The sequence below is a fragment of the Clytia hemisphaerica genome, unplaced genomic scaffold (genome assembly GCF_902728285.1).
Source record: "Clytia hemisphaerica strain Z4C2 unplaced genomic scaffold, Clytia hemisphaerica genome assembly, whole genome shotgun sequence".
NCBI lineage: Eukaryota > Metazoa > Cnidaria > Hydrozoa > Leptothecata > Clytiidae > Clytia > Clytia hemisphaerica.
The window spans coordinates 114112-119892 of record NW_027103750.1 but is presented as its reverse complement, the minus strand read 5'-3'; the positions used below and the strand labels follow the sequence as shown (position 1 = coordinate 119892).

General features: G+C 36.1%; 1 long non-coding RNA gene across 1 annotated transcript; it reads left to right on the top strand.

Moving 5' to 3' along the window:
• Nucleotides 1-3399: 3399 nt before the first annotated feature.
• On the top strand, nt 3400-3923 carry LOC136805486 (uncharacterized). The gene is made up of 3 exons (XR_010846410.1): nt 3400-3438; nt 3615-3682; nt 3879-3923. It is a non-coding gene; the product is annotated as an uncharacterized lncRNA (long non-coding RNA).
• Nucleotides 3924-5781: the final 1858 nt, after the last annotated feature.

Below are 5781 nucleotides of genomic sequence, written 5' to 3'. Positions count from 1 at the left end.
TTTGGAAAATATTTTTCATACTCTTTGCTCTTATTGTACCCTCACTAACAACCCCATCCCCTTTTTGATAAAATTTTTCCTAAGAGAGTGTAGGCGTATTTTTCAAAAGTCACCCAAACATTACTTGGTCATGACTCCTTCCCAATTATAGACAGGAGAGAGTAAATAAGCACCACTTTTTATTTCAAGGAAAAAGACAGAAAGTGCGAAAACCAAAACAATTGACTGCAAAAGAAAAGCGCAAAAAAGGTATTTAACATAAATCGAAAGTAGGAGGAGGGGTGTTTTGTCGTTGAAGTCAAATGATTTGAGAAGTATTTGATCTTATACTGCATGAATTCTACAGTGTCAGTTTTTATGTTTTTATCGCCACAAATGATGGAGTGAGAAACAAACTTGAGTAATCTCAATAGTTATGTCAACTATGTCAGATGTTTCTTGCTTGACGTTGTAAGGCGTGAAAGCCGAAAATAATTTTTATTATAGCGCGTTGTCCCGAATAAAGTGATCAGCATTCTCTTATTCCAAATCCTAACAACTTACTGGAAAGCTAACTAATGATTTTCTTGATTATTCTGTTGCACAACACTTTCGATTGACTTGGTGTTTAGTCTTACGACTACATTGACATTTCAGGATTCAACGAAATGCTGCGTGCTCTTGATAGGAACGTCACTGAACAAGAAAAGGAAAAAGGTAACTCGCTGTTAGTGAGGTTTTACCGTGTCTTTTTCTATTTAGGTAGTGTTCCTTTTGATCGTATTTCGTTTCATTTGGCTATTAATAGTTTAATGAATGCAGAAACTTTAGCTTTATTTTTTACCTTGACAGGTTCTAAAAACCCTGACGGAGGCCCTAGACAAACTGCATCGGGATGGAAAACTCGGCGAATTGGTTATCAGCTTCTCGTTCCATCAACCCGTTTTATAATGTTGGTGGTGGGGAAAAAGGAATGCTCAGCTTCGAGGAGCTCGACAAAAGCGCTCCAATGTTCATGGAAGGGTACAGATACTTGATGGACCTGGTAGCACAAGGCTTTTCAAGATCACTTTTAAATCAATTCTATAAAACCAGAGATGGGGAGTTTTCGTTTGGCTCCCAAACATCACATAGGATCGACTACATCGAGACAAAGATTCTTGTGCAGGTTTTTTGTGAGTATGATCGGTATGACTTTTAACAGACTTCACCATTATGATTGCTTTGATTTATTTAACTGGTACAACACTTTCACGCATGTGTTATTTACAATATTTCATAAGAAAAGTGAAATGTGGAAAACATTTAAGAACATCTGTGCCTGAAGACCTCTCTTTTTAGTAAAGAATCTACACATATTAAGAAGCGTTTTTAGAAAACTTTTAAGCCTGAGGATTACAAAAAAGAAAAATTGCCGTGCCTGAGACAAATTTTACTCATTCTTGAAAATAAATGTAAATTTAATTCTGTATAATTTAAGATGATTTCTTGGAACTGGAAGTGTTGAAAAAAAGGTAACGGAGTAACAAAGTATTTTATTTGAGTTTTTTTTTTCTTTTTAACAAGTACACAGTCGGCCCAACCATGACTCCCAAACAAAAGGTCTGATACCACTGACAATGCTACAATCCTTCAAGAAATATTTGAGACACAGGGGAATTCCCGGTGTAATTTTGAACACCACAATTGATTTTTAAGCGCCTTAAACTACAGTTGGAAAGTAGAGTTTTAACTCTGAGTTTTAACATGAGACTTAAGACTTAGGACCTTAGGATCTCAGGATTTAAAAGCTCAAATTTGCTCGAATGAGGCTTGGAATATGGCCTAGAAGCCACCAAAGCCCCCTAAAATCGAAATATTCAATGGAAGAAAGTGGAAGTGCTGAAATGGCAATTCTCGCCCGAACTTTAAATTCTGAAAAACGTTAAAATACACTAAAATCTCAATATATTTCAAGGGAGATTGTCTGAGAAACTGAAAAATGCCAAATTCTGCTCAGCGGGGGTTCTTATTCCAAGTTTAAAGCAATTTTTCTGGCTCAAAAATCCCCTTTCTTCAATTTTAGGGGCTAAAACTCGAAAAAAAGTCAAAATTTCATGAAATTTTCACGTTTTTGACTTTTCGTAAATTGGACCTTTGCAAAATATTAAATATTTCATAAAAAAGTGATTTTGGCCAGGAGCAAACCCTTCAAAATGGTCCGAAACATGCTTTAAGACGAATTTTAGAGCTTTTCAGGTAATTTTGGATCCCCCGCAGAGCAGAAATCAGCATTTTTCAGTTTTTCAGACAATCCTTCAAGAAATGTTTGAGACACAGGGGAATTCCCGGTGTAATTTTGAACACCACAATTGATTTTTAAGCGCCTTAAACTACAGTTGGAAAGTAGAGTTTTAACTCTGAGTTTGAACATGAGACTTAAGACTTAGGACCTTAGGATCTCAGGATTTAAAAGCTCAAATTTGCTCGAATGAGGCTTGGAATATGGCCTAGAAGCCACCAAAGCCCCCTAAAATCGAAATATTCAATGGAAGAAAGTGGAAGTGCTGAAATGGCAATTCTCGCCCGAACTTTAAATCCTGAAAAACGTTAAAATACACTAAAATCTCAATATATTTCAAGGGAGATTGTAGAAATTAGATTTTAAGATTTTTTCATTCCAGTATGCTTCAAAAGTATTACTGTACGTACTCATTCTAATTAATTCCTGTCTATTTTGAGTATTTATTTTCTTGTGTTCTAGAAAAAATCAGACGACGACTCTGATATTTCGTTGTAAGTCCATTCATTAGTTTGTTTCTCTGTATTTTAGTTTCAAAATTGTACCTTTTTACCCAGTTTTACCTCGGTTGATACGGAAAGTTTCATATCAATAATTTTAAAGTGTATTTTGTTTTGTTTTATCGTTCAAGGAGTGGAAAAGGCCCTGCAACGTACATTTCATTAACAAAAGATCAAGAAAATGGTAAGATATTTCTTTAATTAGATATTGTCACTATTTCATAACCCTGTACCTGGCGCATTATCGGCACTTTTCTGTATTTACTGTTGGCACCATATTATTTGAACATATAAAATTACGTAATTCAAAAATATGCAGAAAAGTGCTCCTTCCTATAGGGAGGACTTGCATATGTATTTCTGTCATTCATTTACTTTCCATCCATTTTTAGAAACGAATTTCGAGAAAAATAAGACAACGGTATGTAGTGAAAAAGATATGTATTTAAAATGCTATACAAGCCTTACTTTATTTACTGACTTGATAAATGTGTACAGAGAGAAAGAAAAAGTATTAATAGAATATGAATGTATATTCGAAAGAGGCCTAATTAATACAATTGTAAAAAACTTTCTATTGAAGATACTTGTCAACTTTGGTAAAATTATTTTTCATTTGTGTATGACTATGTATGTAATTTTTTTCCAGACTGCAGTTGCAACACCAGAAATTCATGCGTAAGATAAATTCTTAGTTCAAAATCTTTAATTATGAAAATTTGTGAAACTTTTTAATAAGTCTTTCCAATCCTAGGCACAAGAGTTTGCCAACTTCTAGTAAAAATTATTTTTTCTATTGTATTTGATCTTAAAAATCATTATGAGTTCTTTTTATTAAGAATCCTATTTTCCAGCTCGCAAGGTGATGACACGGGACCTATTGTTCATGAAATTGGAAACTCCTCTCTACAAATTTCCACAGGTGAGATTCCTTGTTTTAAGATTGCATTGAAACCTATGCACATCTATCCTTGGGTAATCTCACTAAAAGGATCAGATTGTAAAAAGGCAATATTTAAGGACTCAGCATACCTTAAAACTAAGTAAATTATTGTTTTTGATATGCCAAGAAGGACTCACATGCTTGATACATAATTTTCTATGTATTCATTTTTTAGCGATCGATGTCCAAAGCTGCTACATAAATTTGTCACCTATTGAAGGTATACCACCAATATATACTCCTACTTTAAGACACGTTTTTTATAAGAACATCATAATCTTTTGAAGTGTTCCAATTTTTTCAAACTTTTGGGTTTGAAACCTACAATCATCTGCAAAAATTCATGAGACTGGTGAGTTCCCCTCGCCCCTAAGGCAATGTTGGTTGAATCCGAGTATTTCCCGTAGTCAAAATTACGTCCCACCAAGGCAACATTGATTGGGGGGGGGGGGCGGGGCCGAATGAGCCAAAATGTCTCATAATTTTTGCAGCTGATTGTCTGAATTTGAGAAAAAAAATTGAACAGGACCTACCCTGGGGCATTTTTTTCGAAATAATAGCTCCCCTGATGCCAGTACTTTTTCAAACGTCCAAGGCCTTCACTGCTATGCTTCTTTGTGGTTTTGAGGTATAGGATTTAGACTGACCATGCTGTTTGGGTGGTTTTGAGTTATTGCTTATTCGAAAATGACGTCATAGACGCGGGAAAATTCGTAGTGGCGCGAAATTCGAAATTTGAGGAAATGAGAGCATGGAAAAGCTTCTATTTAAACGTATGACCATAGAATGATCCAAGGAATGTATAAAAGGTAACACCTGAAGACTTTTTCCTTTTTCATATTCACACAGACACTACTTACAGCACAGGTATGTACACAATAAAATATAACACTGTAAATGTATGTAAATTTTAAAAACAATAAGACAAAGGATGATATTTACAAAGCTAAGAAAGTTTTTAACGCAACAAAACTGTATGTCTACGGCTTGGTACCTGACCAGCTGCTAAGTGAAGCTTTATCTATATCTTGTAGTTCGCACCTTTTAGCACAAAGCCATGGAGATACCAGCAAAGCCCAGCAAACTACCACCCTTGTTTTCAAGACAAGACCGCATGACGTATCTTGTCACGTACAGTCAAGCTGATTTGTTTCTTTGAGGAAAATTCGAATTTGGAAAACTCTTTGGCTCCAGCAGACCGCCCCGAACCCCGGGCCAGAATCTAGGTATTGCGGGAGGTTTTAAGAGGATCATGTGTACCGGGTTTCGAGCAACGTTGGTTTCGCTCGGCCATTGAAATTTTGGAGCACAACAGGATTGATGTTTAACCTATGCTCAATCGATGCGCGTTCTTTTAGAAAAGGGTAGGGGTAAGCATCGCAATATTATGATCATTGGACCGAAAGACTCCGGTAAGACTTTCCTTATGGACCCTATCAGATTTATATTCAAAACCTTTTTGAACCCAGCGGATGATAAGTACACCTGGCAGGACGCTGAACACTGCGAAGCCATGTTCTTCAATGACTTTAGGTGGTCAAAGAGCATGATTAGATGGAATGATCTCCTTGTTTTGCTTGAGGGTCACCCTGTAAGATTTCCTGTCCCTAAAAATCAACGTGCCAAAGACATCCTTTTCACGCGGGACGTCCCAATTTTTGGTACAAGCCGGTGTCGTGTGACTTATGGGAAAGATGACAATGATGAGGATGACAAAACAAAAGGGGTTGGAATGGAAAATGGCACGATGAAAGTATGTTGGGTTGTTTATCATCTCCCATTTTCAATTCCAAATATTGTTGAAATGGACCCTTGCCCAAGATGCTATGCTAATTTGGTGTTTTACGGGGATCCCACTGCATGAAGAGTAAAGTTTATTAGTTGTTAGTGTAAATGACCTAAAGTTAACCACACTTAACCACAGTTAACCGAAAAAAAAAATCTTAATTTTTTTTTAAAGGAGCACTGGTTAACTGTGGTTAACTGTGGTTAACTGTGGTTAACTGTGGTTAATTGTGTTTGTTAGGAACCAGAAGCGCCGTAGACCCCCCAAACAACAATAAAAGTTATAAATTTAG